At 44.2% G+C, this 16420-nt stretch overlaps 1 protein-coding gene across 6 annotated transcripts in view; it reads right to left on the bottom strand.

Annotated features, from left to right (window-relative positions):
• Positions 1-16420, bottom strand: part of PACSIN2 (protein kinase C and casein kinase substrate in neurons 2) — a 143980-nt gene that overhangs the window by 86089 nt on the left and 41471 nt on the right. The window contains exon 1 of one of the 6 annotated variants that reach the window (XM_030815417.1): positions 4797-5077. The exons of 4 other annotated variants lie outside the window; for them this stretch is intronic. The gene's annotated coding sequence lies outside the window, so the exon portion shown is untranslated. Of the gene's footprint in view, positions 1-4796; positions 5078-16420 lie in introns of those variants that run through there. One more of the 6 variants, XM_030815419.1, reaches the window with a different exon arrangement.

Here is a 16420-nt window from a genome sequence, read left to right as displayed (position 1 = left end):
CCCAAGTCTGGCAGATTCTGACCTCCTTGCCTTTGCATATAGTGCTCCCTCTGCTTCTCTTGGGTACCTAACAAACCACTCCCCCTAAAACTCATCATCAAACTGGAGTTTCCCCCAATCTCCTCCATTCTTCATGGCAGAATAAGGTCCCAATAGCTCTTTAAGACTCATCACCCTGCTGCTTAGAATTCTCTTTACCTTGCTGGACTGTGAGGTCCTCGGAGACCAGAATTCAATCCTAACTGTCTATGGATCCCTAGAGTCTAGCACAGTGCCTGATGTGAACGGCGTGGACAAGAGACCAAGAAGGTAAACTGAATGAATGAATGAACAAACGAACGAACGAATGAACGAACAAACAAATCAACTGATCCAGCCAGCCAGCATCCAGGTGAACTGTCCCTCCAGGTAGTGATCTAACGGATGGCTGGAAATAAGCCCAGAGCTCACACAGGTGCCTGCATGTCTACCAATAAAAGCTGTCACACCTGGAGATAGCATCAGGGGGAAAAAAAAAAAAGGGCTGTCAGGTGCTGGGACAAGTACAGTTTACATAGCCTCACATCATGACTTTTCATCATCATGACAACCTCCACCATCCCAAATGCAAACTCTTCAACCTCAGAAGTTCACTGGGTACACCTAAGATTCAATTTAATGTCTTTGAGTTCAATGTGAAATATGAAAGATTTATCCTCCAAAAGTGGTCTTGCCGCTTTCCTTCATGGCTTTATGGTCTTGCTTTCTAACATTCTTCTGCACAGTAATGGTAGGATCTGACTAAGTGAACCTGAGGTGACCGTCCCTATAGATGGGAAAGTAGTAGCAAATGTTTCTGTCTTCCAAATCAATAGATACTGGTGATCAGTCTACTATGCCCTGTGCTATTTTTTCTTTATGTGTCAGTTCATAGCAGAGAAGATAGAGAAGTCACTTCATTATCCCCAAAACTGTCATGTGCTTCATTTATTTTGTTAAACTAGCACTACCAATCTATGTTAGGAATTTAAGAGTCAAAGAGAGAATTCCAAATTGGGAAGTTCAACATTTTGTCCTGTTAATTACATCAACATTTTGTCAAGTAAGCATTTTCCAGCAAAATCATTCTTCCTTGTTCTCCTTCAAGGACTCCATTGTAGAACAAATCCTGATGGGAAACATGACTGAGTATGAAATTCATAGCACCCTTCACATTAACAAAAAGATAATCTAAATCCTGTACTATTGTGATGACCATTGGCACACATTTCAAATTAATTCTAACTTCCTATTAGATTAAGTTTCTCAAAATAAAATATGTACCATGAGCCCACATAAAGATTTATGTCTTATGATTCATATATGACAGAGTCTAAAAAGAAAAAATTTAGGCCAGAGCCCCAGGGCTGGAGGAGACGTCAGGTAGACACAACCTGTTACTTGGTGTCAAGGCAGAACTGTGACACGCAAATATATTTAGAGTAGCCTAGTGAAATGTGACTATAGTGCCTTCAAAAGTAATCACTATGGAAAGGCAAACAATGTCATTCATTCATTCATTCAAATCAATAACCCTTGTCTAATTACTGTCTCACCACACTGACACACACATACATGCTCCTCTTTACCAAACTCTAAGGGTCTAGGATACTGGGGGACGTTTCTTCATAGTCTTAGAGAAGGTTCTGAGGCCACCTCTAGAATCTGGTCTGGAGAGCTGCCCTGGGCAGAGGTGGACACGAAAAAGGCCCAAACACCAACAACACAAACTCTGAGATTTCTAAGCCAACAGCAGCCCCAGGGGGGCTGCCGTTTAACCCCTTCTCAGTTTGGAGCAATGCCAGCACTGCAAGAGTCTGGTATCCCTTTCTCATCTTTAAATCTCACAAGCACAGCAGCATTTATACTAATGTAGGCAGAAGCTACAGGCCAGGGAGGGAAGCATATCAAATGTTACTTATAGACTGCAGAAGATAAGAAGGTCAATTATACACTAACAAAAGGAAGCCGATTGGAATATTCTATACTTAATATATACTGAAAATATAATAGTAAGTATAAAACGCTAATTGGGGAACAAAGGTAACTAAATTATGGGAGAAGCGAACTAAGCCACTGCAGCTCCTGAGCCTGCAGCCTCACTTCTTCTCCAGGCCCCAGGATAATGTCGCCTGGCTCACCAAATGAAAGCAGCACCTCTTCAAGGAGACTGACAGAAAGTGCCCACCAGAACACCAGGAAGGAAGACGGTTCTGACACACTGCATAAAAATATTGCTTATGTATCCCACTTCATTCTTCAGTTTTATAAATTAAAATAGTTGTAAAGTTATTAAATTCAACTTCAAATACAATTAATATATTTATGAAAGTGCCTGTTTTCCTGAAGTGCTTTTGTTTCAGACAAGGCATATATTCGAAATACTTTAGAAAATACAAATAAGTGCTATCCTGTGAACCTCCCCAAGGTATTTCAAGGTGACTTTGGACAGACAGTGATGGCCACACCGAGGTCTAGGAACAGTCACCCACTGTTCTCAGCATACCTGTTTATAACTAACTCCCACACCTGAATTTCAGAGGATTCAAATTCAATTTTTAGCAGAGATCATTTTTAATGATTCTGGAAAATTGTGAGTAAATTCCACTTTTATAAATTAAATCATTTTCTCCTTTATTTATATTATGTTGTATTATTTTAAAGTCTTTCATATTCCAATACCTCTTCAGTTCAGCTCAAGACAGAGCTGTCAGTATTCCCTTATAGGGGCTGAAAGGCAGAAATGCTAAATGTTTGGGGTTTCCCTTTCACACCCTGAAGAATCCTCTTTCAAAGAAGAATTGAGTGCTTGTCTGTTTCTTGTATTAGTTGTGATTGTATTAAGTTCGGCATTCTCATCTGGCAAGCTATCCCATCGTGAGGCCCGCTTCTATCAGTAACAACTGACTGTCTCTCCCCTGAGCTAGGGGAGAGGCAAGCAAAACTTTATAATATAGAGAATTGTTGATTTTTATGAAATGTCAATGCTCTTTGTACTTGAGGTAATTCATTATACATCTATGCCAAATGGTACTTACAGCAAAAAAGTTATTGAATAAAAGCTGAGTGAAAGTGAAACAAATATAAATGGACTCATCAGCAGAAAAAAAAAACACTCTTAGCTAAGTGATATTCATCTTAAGATAATAATGTGAAGAAAGCAGATTACTGTAATGGAAAGAGTAATGACCCTGGTCATGAGACCAGAGTTTCAGACTCACTTGGCTACCAACGAGACGAGTGACCTTGGACAAGTCGTCACCTCTGGATCTCAAGTCCTTTGGTAAAGCGAGGAGCCTGGAATATTAACTCAAAGAGCCATTACAGCTCTAAATATTGCGTTCCCACCTTCTGCATTATGCCGCCAAATGAAAAACAGAATTGTGTGGGTGGGCAAATGGGTCTCAAAGGACTAACACTGTTTAAAAAGAAAAAAGGAAGGCGTATTTTTACTTATTGGCATAAATCTCATACCTGTAAAACATGCTTTGGTTTGAAGTTATGAAACCTCTTTGCTGTTTTCATAAATACAACATTTAAAATTCATCTAGAATTCAGTAGGATGTTTTACTGACAAGAAGGGATCTGAAGAAAGAGATATTCAGAACTACAAGAGCAAAGACAAAACTGATGGGCCCGATTAAGGTCGAACAGACATATTATATACCTTGGGGGTTTCTAGAAACCTTTCCTGTGCAATCTTAAAAGTATTCGAAACACACACTTCACGGTAGGTAACATTCTAACAAGAAAGCATGCTTTTCTGTGAGGCACAGGCTGCACCAGCACAGTATTTTCTGGAGAACGGAAAGAGGATGCTGCCTTTTTAACGGCAATCAGTAATCCAGTAAGTATAATTCACTGAGTGATGGATCACTTAAGTATCAGGATTTTAAAAATCTCATTAGAATTACAGCACCACAGCAATAAAGGGGAGCCACTGTTTTTAAAAAAATTCCAGAATATGACTTCTAAGAAACAATTAAATACGTACATAAGGCTGCTCAGTTATTAAAACAATAAGACTTTTACATTTTGTTACCCGACAAAAATATAAACAGTGTCTAGTGACAGCCCTCAGAGCGGGATGAGGGCACAGGGTCCAGCTGGGATGAGAAATGAGAAGAACTGAGGGGGAGGATGGGAAGGTGGTCGGGAGGGGTCCTGGAACAGTGGCAGGTGATTCAGAGAGTCTGTAGTAGACAGTCATGAAACAGCAATTACAGTCTCCTGGAAAAGATAATCTGCTTTTTCTCTCTCAAGTCCCACTTACGTGTTTGTAGATTAGATTTGGCTGCAAAGAAAGAAAATGGCAGCATGTAATAAACATTAAGGCCTTAAAGTAGGGGGAAAAGCCCTCTACTAACAGCTAACTCAAGTAACTCATTTAGTTACTTGGTAAGAAAAAAAATACAGCTAAAGTATGTCAGCTACTCTAAAACATGCCAAAGCAAAGGTGCAAAGTTATTGCATCTATTTTGAAAGGAAGCATGCACGTATGTTCTAAAGCCAGACTCAAAAATTACAAAACACAATCCTTCATTTGTTTAAGCCGAAATCTATTCTCCAAGAAAATCAAACACTTACTCTGACATTTTCTCCAAGCACCCTGGATAAAGCATTCTGCATTGCTCAGTTAATAATGAACTAATTGAACATTTCCATCAAGGAGCTCTAAAACTAGGTGCGCTTGCACAGAAGGTGAGAGTTCTGTTAAATCAGTCACTCAGTGAGAAAGAAAACAATTCCGTGAAAATTCTACTTTCAAAGAGGTCTACCTTAAAGGAAATGCAAGCCTTCCACAGCACATTCACATTTTTCTGTCAGATGCCGGCTAACTCTGCAGCTCAGCTTCCGTACCTGCCTCTTTCCAACCCTGCTGGCATGTCTGACCTCTGTCTCTCAGCTGAATTCTCCCAGCACATTTCATCATTTCCTGTTGGCTGCCGAGATAAGGTCATTCCCCTACACTGCTGCATTCACTGTACAGTCCCAGGTTCCCAGACTGCACGCTCCTGCCTGCTGTGGCCATCACAGAAGAGCTCTCTTTTCAGAAAGTGGCCAAAGAGAAATTTCAGTATTTCCACGGAAAATCAGGGAGAAGAGGTCTGAGAACAAAATTCATACAACCCCCTCCCCCCCACACACAAAAAATCAAATTATATACAAACTAACTTACACCATACACGAGAGTCTTCTAATATCTTCTTGTATTTGGGATCCTCCTGCTTACAAGAGAAAAAAGACAGCATGCTCTGCATCTGAGGGGCGTCACAGCAGTCAGTGGGACAGGGACTTGCTTGCACAGGATAATGTTACATTGTCCCCACATGTGGAACTCAACTTCCTTCTGTGACTACACACAACAAGGCAATGCCTGTCAGCAGATGAACAGGAAGCCTCATGCAGGAGACGGGACTGGGGACACGGAGTCCCCTGGAGACAGGCAGGGGACCCCATGGTCTCTCAGCAGCACGACTGTCTCCTAAGAACTAGGACACTCAAATACGCAAGTGTGATTACACGGAAATAAAAACACCTCGCTTCTTCAATTTTTACAAAGAATTTAAAGTGAAAAAAAAAAAAACAATAAAACTTCAGGTGAGGAGAGAAAGATTTTAAAATGCTTGTGCCTACAAGAATACATACTATATGATTCCCTTTGGATCCAGCACAAGAAAAGGCGTAACTAATCTACACCCTTTGAAGCCAGGACAGGGAAGAGAGAGAGGAGGCAGGCAGGCAGGGGCACCAGGAGGGTTTTGGAGCCGTGCTGTGGCTCTTAAACTGGCTATGGGTGTGCTGCGCTTGTGAAAATTCACTGATATGTACACTTGAGATCTGTGCACTTTAGGTATGCATATTATTCAATCAAACTTTTTAAAGTCTCATACAATATCAAAAAATACAGACACTACAGGAAAGAGTAGATATGGAAACTAATCTGCAAAAACAGACAGGAAACAAATATCTCAAGGGATCAATTTCCCCTAGGTGCCCTCCTAGAGATACACACGCACACTCCCCCATTCCCCTTGGCAAGCCAGGATCTAAGTGGTAATGGCCAGGGCAGGGCCAGTTCAGGGCGGTTCCTCCTTTCAACATGGCCCAAGCGGATGTATGTAGGGATGGGAAAATACGTAATTGGCAAAAGAACATACTGCAAGGGGAAACTGTGCTAAGTGGATATACACTATTTACCAGTGTTCTTGCTACTCACATTCATTCAAAAATGTTCAGTTAAAAACAGCCATCTAGTCTTACCTTATAACACAAAACAAAGTAGGTTAAAAATCTCTTTTGAAAATCTTGTGTTTAGAAATTCCTTAGGCTGGGCCGGTGGCTCACACTTGTAGTCCCAGCACTTTGGGAGGCTGAGGCGAATGGATTGCTTGAAGCCAGGAGTTTGAGACCAGCCTAGCCAATATGGTGAAACCTCATCTCTACTAAAAAATACAAAAATTGGCCAGGTGTGGTGGCGCCTGCCAATATGGTGAAACCCTGTCTCTACTAAAAAATACAAAAACTGTCTACCTGTTCCCTCCCCCAAGCCAGGATACCAGAAAACTTTTTTTTTTTGTCCCAGAGCCCCACTTAGGGCTGCTGGTGATAGGAGGGCTTTTTGTTTAAGAGACTCACTCTCTTTTTTAAAATCCAACAAACACAGGCTGCTCAATAAACATTTACACAGCACTTATTTCTGGCTAATCATGAAAATAGCTCTATGGGGGTAAGCATTGTTATCTTCATTTCCCAGATGAGAGGTTATGCAACTTGCTAAGTGTCCCACAGCTGGTGCAAGGAGAGCCAGCCTGTGAGCCCAGGCAGCCAGCCAGCCTCCAGAGTCCCAGCTACACGACACTGCCCCTCCATCTTGACTTCCCTCAAGGATCAGAACTGGGTCTTGGATATAGTTTCTGCTTAATAAAAAGCTGAACTTGGAAAAGGAGAAGAGGCCCAAGGCAGAACTGGGGTTGGGGGGTAGAGGGTGAGGTCTGGGGTAGGGGGTGAGGGCCACATCAAGCTCAGGGCAAGGGAAGGCCAGCCCAGCAGCAGCAGCCATTCACAGTCCAAGCCACAGGGCCACCCTCACATGCCCTCAGGCAAAGTGCAGCCTGGATGCCTGGGGTGGGTGGAGGCATTGTGAGTTCTGCCTGAAGTACCCAGTTACCAGAGCAAGGGTGGGGGGGGCGGGCAGAAAAAGAAAACTGACTTTGAACTGAATAGTAGTGGGACTAGGAAGTCATCAGACCAGATCTCCAGTGTGGCTAAAGACACCCTCTCCCTGCCCATGTCAGCCACACCTCACTAGTGGACTCCAGGCAGGAAATGTGGACTATGGCAGAAGACAAGACTGACTCAGGCAGCTCTCCTGTCCCGGGCAGTGATACAGCTGCCCAACCACCCTCTAGGTGATGCTGGGACAGAAACACCGCTCAGGGAAGCTCAACCTGCTGGCCTCTGGCATGCAGAGCCTAAGCTGGAATTCCAGTTCTGATCTGGCTTCTGTCATCAAAGACTGGAAACCACTGGACATTCATTCAACAACCATTAATGCCAGGCACAGTGCTTAGGGTCCCACAGTCAAAGCAGCCAAGGTCCCTGCCCTGGCCCACAATGTACAGGCTGAGCAGAAGTGCAAATAAATAAAATGAGGGACGTCTCGTGCTGGTTCTCCAAGACTGTGCAACCAGCCTACTCAAACCATGCGGATTAGGGCGGAAGAAAATTCAGAAACAGAGTCCACCAAGTTAACTAAAGACCAGCAGCGCCATCCATCAGCTGAGGCCCCCTGCAGGGGCGGCAAACAACACGCAAGGCAGCACTTCCTAGGGGGATTCTTTCGCCCAGCGGTCAGTGCAGCTCCAGCAGGCCAATTCATCAGCCTAGCAGGACTCAAAGACAGACCAGGATCCAGCAGGGCTGCTGCTTCTGTCTGAGGCCTTTTGTTATATGATTGTTGCATGGTAAAAATGACTGCTTTTACCACATTTACCACGCTCTTTTGCAACACTGTAAGATAGGTACTCCTAGCCCTGATTTATAGGGAGGGAAACCACCACACAACATAAGCAATCTGCCCAAGGTCACCCAGCTAATAAGGGCAGAATGGGATTCAGTCAGGTCCATTTGATACAAAGCCCCTCCTCTCTCTACCACACCCGTGCCTCCCATGGAACGGGACCTGCTATGAAAATCAGGATATTTGGCAAAAGGTCGTGTCATTTGGAAATAATGAAATTTCTACAATTTTTTTTTCACCACTTCTCTACTGGTCTGTCATTGCTCTAATACTATACTGCCTTAAAAAAAAACAGCGGCCGGGCGCGGTGGCTCACGCTTGTAATCCCAGCACTTTGGGAGGCCAAGGCGGGCGGATCATGAGGTCAGGAGAGCGAGACCACGGTGAAATCCCGTCTCTACTAAAAATACAAAAAATTAGCCGGGCATGGTGGCGGGCGCCTGTAGTTCCAGCTACTCAGAGAGGCTGAGGCAGGAGAATGGCGTGAACCCGGGAGGCGGAGCTTGCAGTGAGCCGAGATTGCGCCACTGCACTCCAGCCTGGGTGACAGAGCGAGACTCCATCTCAAAAGAAAAAAAAAACAGCTTTATTGAGATATAATTTACATGTCACACAGTTCACCCATTTAAAGGGCACAATTCAGTGTTATTTAGTATATTCACAGGTGTGTGCAACCATCACCACAGTCAAGGGTAGGATATTTTCATTACCTCAAAGAGAAACCCTGTACCCTTTAGCTATCATCCCTCTATTCCCAACCCTTTCCCCAGCCCGCAGCAGTCATTGTGTTTTACAAGGTGATTCTTGGCTGGGCACGGTGGCCCACGCCTGTAATCCCAGCACTTTGTGGGGCCAAGGTGCGCAGATCACTTGAGGTCAGGAGTTGGAGACCAGCCTGGCCAACATGGTGAAACCCTGTCTCCACTAAAAGTACAAAAATTAGCTGGGCATGGTGGCACACGCCTGTAATCTCAGCTACTCGAGAGGCTGAGGCAGGAGAATTGCTTGAACCCAGGAGGTGGAGGTTGTAGTGAGCCAAGATTGTGCCATTATACTCCAGCATGGGCGACAGAGCAAGACTCTGTCTCAAAAAAAAAGGTGATTCTTAAAGTGATCATGGGCACACAGTAATTGAGTTGTTAATAGAATACCGCAGATCGCAGTTCTGTGCTCGCCTCAGTCTTTCCCTAGCAGGCTAAAACTAACAGCTGAGCCAGGACAGGGCAAGGGCAAGGCAGGAGACCTCAGTGGCAGGTGGCTGGCATAGGAGGTGGGGTACCTGGCAGCCTGGCACGGGGCAGGCTCTACAGTTCCTATGTACCTGGGTCCCTGAACTTAGCATGCCCCAAACACAGAGCCAGGTGATCCATCGGCAGCAGGGACGACAAAGTTAGGCAAAAGACCAAAAGGAGCTGCTCTGACCACAGGCCTTTTCCATTAGGAATTTATAACTCCCTATCTCCAGAAAGGCAAACACCGAGATCCTACAGGCTGGCCCAAGCCAGGGGTAACTAGAATAGTGTTGTTCTGAGAAGCCAAACTAGTCAAGGACTAGCAAGACCCATGGCTTGGATAAAAAGAAGATTCCCCTAAATCTGGTTCATTTATTTGCTAGTTCCCTCTGCCTTCCTCACATGCTGCTGAAAGATGGGGAGGGCATGCACACACTCCTGTAGCACCTAGGTTTCTGTCACACATCTCTATACAGGACATCAAAACCCAACTGTGTGTGGCATCGGCGCACAGCTGAAAACCACTCGGCAATAAAAAGGAATGAGCTACTGACAGATGTAACATGGATGAATCACAAAAACATCATGCTGAGCAAAGCAGCCAGATGCAAAATAGCACCCACTGTGTGTGTCTACGTGGATGAAATTCGAAACCAAGCAAAACCAATCTACAGGGACAGATTAATGTTTGCCAGGGCCAGGGGGCAGGGTCAGGGACTGACTTCAAAGGGACACAAGGAAATTTTGGAGCAATGGAAATATTCTGTCTTGACTGAGTCACACAGGTGTTTCCACTTGTCAAAGCTCCTAAAAGGATGCACTCAATTGTATGTAAACTAATACCTCAATAAAGAGGAAGAAGGGGGGAGAAGGAGGGGAAAAGAAGGTGAGAAAACAGGAGAAAAGGAAGAAAAGCCCCTGGCAGAAGTCTAGTAACAGAGCTTCCTTCCTACCCAGCGTCTGCATCTGCAATACAATGGTGACTGACATTAACCAAGAACCACGAAGTGCCTCAGATTCAAAAGATTAAAGTAAGTTCTGTGTCATTTTAGCCCAAGTGTATTTCTTGGGCATCAATTCTTAGAATAACTGATCCTCTACCAATGACTTTGGTAGAGGATCCAAATGGTCCACTTTCTAACCAGGCTAGCTTGGGTTCTTCTCACTAGCACTACGATGAAAAGCATGACAATGATAGTTCAGTGACCTGGAAGTGGCAGGTGTCAGCGAAAGGTTTCAATGGCTGCTAGACAGTAAACCAGTAAAATTTAATATGATAATTTAAGGCATTAGTTTTTCTCTCTCTTCAAATAAGTAAATCTTAAATTCTAGAAACCTACTATAATCATAAATAAATATATAATCATAAATAAATAAATACTCATAAATAAATTACGTGAAAATGTGATAGGTCAATCTTTTTCATATTTTTCTTTTGGCTGAGAACAGGGTAGTGGCTATTTGCAAATCCTACTTGTTAGCCTTTCATATGTTTCATGAACCAAGATGCAATAGAGCCATCTTGGGCTGGGCGCGGTGGCTCACTCCTGTAATCCCAGCACTTTGGGAGGCCGAGGCAGGCGGATCACGAGGTCAAGAGATCAAGACCATCTTGGCCAACACGGTGAAACCCCGTCTCTATGAAAAATACAAAAATTAGCTGGGTGTGGTGGTGTGCACCTGTAGTCCCAGCTACTTGGGAGGCTGAGGCAAGAGAATTGCTTGAACCTGGGAGGCGGAGGTTGCAGTGAGATCGTACCCCTGCACTCCGGCCTGGCGACAGAGTGAGACTCCATCTAAAAAAAAAAAAAAGAGCCATCTTGTCTTTACTCATCCCACATGTGTACATAAAAAGGAATAAACCAAGCCAAATGTCTAACATTCTCTATCAAAGAAGAAGGTGCTGGGACAAAGCAAAGCAAAGTATCAGTTCTATCTTTGGCAAAGGAAAAAATGTTAAAACACTTTACATAAGCTTGCTTCTCTGGCACTTGTCCAAAGATTTTCTTTAACAGTGAAGCGAGACTAACTAATGGAGACAGTCCAATTGAGGAAAAACTTTAAAGCATCAACGTGATAGAGGGAACATATTAATTTTTTTTCTTATGCATTTTATAGAATCCCCAAATGCCACAGGAGAAGCAACATCTAGATTCCTAGCACATTTCAGTTAAGATGTCACACAGCCTCATGGTCCTGGGAATAGCTCGAGCCTTCTCTGGGCAACACATTAAAAATGGAAGATGATCCAAGAAAGATCTGAAATTCAAAAGGAATGTGAGCAAGGTTCCTGGTGAATTTGTGGGTATTTTCAGGAATAAAGTTAGGGGCAAGATACGTTAATGTTTTATTGGTGTGATTTTTTTCCCCTCATCTATTTATAGTTTAATTCAGCCATCTGACAAACATTTTTCAGCACTGTCCAGGCTCTGGAAGTTACAAACTAAATAATTCACTTAAACGAACTTGTCCGTAAGCAGCTTCAAGTCTGGTAGGGTAGACAGACGAGTACCCAGAGGACCATGCAGGGTGACAGGTGCTCCATAACAGACCAGGCAGGGAATGCGGAAGGTGGGGCTGGGGCAGGGAGCCAGGAAGAGATGTGGGAAGTTGCCCAGGAAAGCTGGACTCTGAGCTGAATCACGTAAACAAGGGCCGTGTCCTGCTGCACCTCTGGCTGTGGCCTCCCCTCTTTGGCTGGGGCTTCCTCCTCCCTCAAAGGAGAGCAGAGACCATATAGAAGATCCCAACGTTACTGATCAGGGCTTTTTCCTGAGGGCAGGAAAGGCAGCCGACACAAGGCCTCCGACTTTATTTTGCCCCCTAAGGACATTTAAAAAAGAAAAAGACCTATCACTCCCATTATTTCATTAAAGACATTTTAACACCAAAAGATGGGTAATACAACCCCAGAATCAATGAAAAGCCTTAAACTAAAGATCTTTAACTTTGTAACAGAATAATTATACTGTTGGTGTTTCATTGTCTAGCATGATAGTGAAACTGGCATTGAGTTGGTGTTTAGAAACCCTGCACATGGGCCAGGCACGGTGGTTCATGCCTGTAATCCCAGCACTTTGGGAGGCCGAGGCGGGTGGATCACAAGGTCAGGAGATCAAGACCATCCTGACTAACACGGTGAAACCCCATCTCTACTAAAAATACAAAAAATTAGCCGGGCGTGGGGGTGGGCGCCTGTAGTCCCAGCTACTTGGGAGGCTGAGGCAGGAGAATGGCATGAACCCGGGAGGCAGAGTTTGCAGTGAGCCGAAATCACACCACTGCACTCCAGTCTGGGCCACAGAGCGAGACTCCGTCTCAAAAAAAAAAAGAAAGAAACCCTGCAAATGGATGATCAAATTAGGTACTTTACTGAGTGCATATTTTCTGACATTTTATACACGCTCCTCAGATCTTTATATACAATGATATACTCAGGATATACACTCATGATAACCTTGCAAGGTGGGAGTACTGCGCCAGTTTTCAGATGAGAAAACTACAGGTTTGGGGAAGTGGCTTGCCCACAGTTGCACAGCAATGGCGGCACGGGAAGCTGCAACCCTGGCTCCCTCTGACAGCCGAGTGTGTCCTGGACCTCCACAAACAGCGTGACACTGCAAGAGAGCTGTGGGTGATTGCAGCGGCTCTTCCCAGAACTAAACATCTGTTTCACTGTTGTTGCTTTGGGGAAGGCAAAGGAAGAGTTCAAGTCTGCCACCTTTTTTTTCATAGTCCCTAATAACCAACTCAAACCCTCAGTGAAACCAGGAAGGGTATAAATATGTAAGAAAATGAAATCGTGGTGCCAAGCATTCCAGGATGCTACCATTATCTTCTCCCTTCTCCTTCTATATTTTGGATCAGTGCTGGGGAAAAAGAAAATGGGTAAGATGGGAAAAGAAATAGGTAGCATTTGAACCCTTATTCGAGATTTTCAATACTTGGCATGTGTCATGGTTAGTTTTAGAGTTTTAGGTGTCAACTTGACTGGAATACCTAGGAAAACCTAGAAACCTAGTAAAGCCTGATTTTGGGGTGTGTCCATGGGGCTGTCTCCAGAAGAGACTAGCACATCAGTGTGAGTGGATGAGGTGGGGAAGAGCCACCATCAATAAGGGCAGGCACCATCCAATCTGCCGGGGGCCTGAAGAGAACAAAAACAGGAAAAGGGCAAATGTGTCTATCAATGTCCTGGAGTTGGGATGCACTCACCTCCTGCCTTGGGCCACGGAACCCCAAGCTTGCCAGCCTTTGGACTCCTGGACTTACACCAGCGGCCCCTGTGTTCTTAGGCCTTCAGCACTGGACTGAGAGCTACATGACTGGCTTCTGTGGTTCTGGGGCCCTCAAATGTGGACTGAGCCACATTACCGGCATCCCAGAGTCTCCAGCTTGCAGGCAGCCTGTCATAGAAATTTCTCAGACTCTACAACCATGTGAGCCAATTCCCCTAATAAACTGCTTCTTATCTATCTCCATCCATCCATCCATCCATCCACCCTATTGGCTCTGACTAATACAGCCATGGAGTAAGTATACATCTAAAGCCTCTAGGTGCTGGCAAGTGTTACATAAATACAACACAAAAGACATGGTCACTAACTTCCAAAAGCTTCCATTCTCAGTTTGAAATATGGAGATAATTATAAATAGAATACCAACTATAAACTTAAAAGTGTATCTCATTTTACAAATTTCTTTTCAACAAATGATCGTGACATTACATGGTAGACTTTCTTTGTATTCTATAAATGTATTCCAACTAATCTGTAACCTCATTTCAATTGGAATTCTCTTCTGATGGCACACCAGTGATTTTTCTCCCTGAAAGATGTTAAGGAATATTATTATTACACTGTTATTAGCAGTACCACTTAACATTGGTTTAGATGCAAGTTTTTCTTCCTATGGAGGCCTTGGGGAAGAACCAAATACATTTAAGATGAGTAATCCTCCCACCTCGATAACTCTGGCAACGATGACCATTGTAACACCTGCATTATCCAAGCAATATGGGATTGATTATCACTGTAGATTGGAAATAGTTTTCTCTTTTCCTACGTAGTTTCTACGTAGAAAGTAGAAACTAGGTCAGGCACAGTGGTTCATGCCTGTGATTCCAGCACTCTGAGAAGCCAAGGCATGAGGATCACTCAAGTCCACGTGTTCGAGACCAGCCTGGGCAACATGGAGAGAACCCACCTCTACGAAAAATTTTTAAAAATTAGCTGGGCTTGATAGTGCACAGCTGTGGTCCCAGCTACTCAGGAAGGTGAGGCTGCAATGAATCATGATCCCACCACTGCACTCTAGCCTGAGTGACAGGGTGAGATGTTGGCCCTTAAAAAAAAGAAAAGAAACTAGAATGACCCCCCGTTTCAACAAGTATCAACACATGGCCAATCCTGTTTCACCTGTGATGTGAAAACTGTAGAATGCTCACAAAATCACACAACCCAAATGCATCTCCACCTGATCTGGCATGTCCCCTTTGACACTGGCACCCACAGCCCAAGTCCTCACGCTGGGAAGAGGCACAAAGCAAGCAGAGCAGGGCCCTGGCCTGAAGGGATCAGCAATCTTGTGGGGAACCAGTGCCACCTGAATCACATTTAAAACAGAGAACGACTAAAGTAAACCCGCAAGGTTAACATCACGTTGATGAGTCATGGCAGTATCAGGTGCCTCCTGAGATGACGTAATGAAAAGGGCACTTCACCTCTGTGGGACTCTCCCCAAATTCATCCGCCAATCTAATACCAGGAAAAATCATCAAGGACCTGGATGGGATCCTAGAACTGCAAGAAAACATCAGTGGGAAAACCGGTGAAATCCAAAGAAAGTCCACAGTTTATTCAGTAATACTGCATCAATGTTAATTTCAAAAAAATGAGCTGTGGTTACATAAAATGTTAACATTAGAGAAAGTCAGGCAAAAGGTAGACAGGAACTCTATTAGTTTTGCAACTTTTCTACACATATAGAATTCTTGTAAATAAAAAGTTTATTATAGAAATAATAATACAAAAGTTTAGCGAACATTCATTACGTCCTTTGCAAAAAGGAGTCAGGGACAATGTGGTCTTCTTTTTAAAATTTAGCCAAGGACGATGAAGCCTAAAGAAATCAAATGATTTGTTAAAATCTTGAAGTAAGCAAGCACCTGAAATGAAGGCAGGGCCCTGTGTAAGCTGACGTCACCCGAGGTGCTCCACGGCAGTGCACCACCAGATACGGAGTGCTTGTGGTAACAAGCAGTGCTGACCATGAGATGGGAGGCTGGCCTGCAGCGCCTCCCCACGCCACCTACAGCTGTGCAGTCAGACAGCGACCCAGTCTCCCTGCACCACCCTGCCCTGCCCCCAGCCTCTCCGCTCCAGCCTACCCCTGCACCACCTCTCACCACTCAGCAGTTTCTGAGGGTCTGCAGGCTAACGCTAAGCTAAAAACAATGAAAGGAGGTGGCATTACAAACCACCATGATAAAAATATTTTAAACCACCACCGTTTTACAAAAATAGTTCCTTATATATCTAGAAAAAAAAGATATGATCAGAACTGTGCACTAGGAAACCTGAAGTTGTAGCTCTGCACCAGATGGGCCCAAAGTGGCCAAAGGAGAATTCCACCTCTGGGCTTTCTGACCTGGAGACCACGCCTGGAAGCACACAGCCTACTGCCTCACTCTAAGAAAAGTCAGCCATGCTGTTATTTTTTTTTTTCTTATGTTGCCCAGGCTGGACTTCAACTCCTGGGCTGAAGCCATGCTCCCGCCTCAGCCTCCTGTGTCCCCGGATTACAGATGCATGCCACTGCACCCAGCTCAACCATGCTTTTAAATGGCTTTGAATGTGCTTCTTGATAACAGCATCTTCCTACATTTCAGACAGGACAAAATTCTAGAAATAAAAGCACACACCTGGATTTTCTAATTATGAACAGCATGCGAGGATTGTTCATTGTGAACCAGATTTATCATGACTTTTATGGCTGGGGTCAATACGGAAGTAAGACCTTTGACAGGGCAGTCATATATCTGCCCACATACTGCAGCAAACACATCTGGGACATGACCGTCAGCTCAAACAAGAATTTCTGTGAAATATTCCTATCCAAAATGCCCTGCAACGAATTACTGAAAGGT

Source organism: Nomascus leucogenys, chromosome 7b (assembly GCF_006542625.1).
Source record: "Nomascus leucogenys isolate Asia chromosome 7b, Asia_NLE_v1, whole genome shotgun sequence".
NCBI lineage: Eukaryota > Metazoa > Chordata > Mammalia > Primates > Hylobatidae > Nomascus > Nomascus leucogenys.
This window is presented reverse-complemented; position numbering and strand designations above follow the sequence as displayed.